Source organism: Piliocolobus tephrosceles, chromosome 16 (assembly GCF_002776525.5).
Source record: "Piliocolobus tephrosceles isolate RC106 chromosome 16, ASM277652v3, whole genome shotgun sequence".
NCBI lineage: Eukaryota > Metazoa > Chordata > Mammalia > Primates > Cercopithecidae > Piliocolobus > Piliocolobus tephrosceles.
The window spans coordinates 14,244,976-14,245,826 of record NC_045449.1 but is presented as its reverse complement, the minus strand read 5'-3'; positions in this window follow the sequence as shown (position 1 = coordinate 14,245,826).

Below are 851 nucleotides of genomic sequence, written 5' to 3'. Positions count from 1 at the left end.
GGTGGCTTTAGTGATACTATCTGGCTAGAAATTAACAGCATTGCTTTGCTGTCGTTGTGCCTTTTAAAAATGATGATCTCTTGATGGCAAGACATCATGGCTTTTTCCCTAAAATATGTTTCCTTTTAAAGTTAAGTAAAATCAGAGTGTGAATCAAATGGTTAAAGTAGCAAATACTAATTGTACAGATGGTGTGCCAGGTCAAAAGTAAGCAGAAGGTAGTTTGAGACGGATTAAAGACACAGAAATGCTGCCTCATCTGAGTTCTTTCTGTCTCTGTCTTGCAGATAAGGATCTCCACCTAACAGAAGAACACTCTGTAAAGGTGAGAAGGGAAGGCACCTATTATCAAAATCCACCCAGCCATAGGAGCTGTGCTCACATTGCACCTGTCGTGTGACATGTGGCTGCCCATGCACACCAACCTGTGGCACTGAAAGACTAGGGCAGGCAGCGGCTTCAGTATTCTTGGAATCCTGTGTAATGGACAGCACTTCCTGGGGGCTGCGGGGAAGCTCCACCGGGGCACACGAGCCCCCCTCACCGATCTTGTCTTCAGAGTCATTTATAAAAAAAAAGAAATCCTGGCCGGGAGCGGTGGCTCAAGACTGTAATCCCAGCACTTTGGGAGGCCGAGACGGGCGGATCACGAGGTCAGGAGATCAAGACCATCCTGGCTAATACGGTGAAACCCCGTCTCTACCAAAAAATACAAAAAACTAGCCGGGCGAGGTGGTGGGCGCCTGTAGTCCCAGCTACTCGGGAGGTTGAGGCAGGAGAATGGCGTAAACCCGGGAGGCGGAGCTTGCAGTGAGCTGAGATCCGGCCACTGCACTCCAGCCTGGGCGACT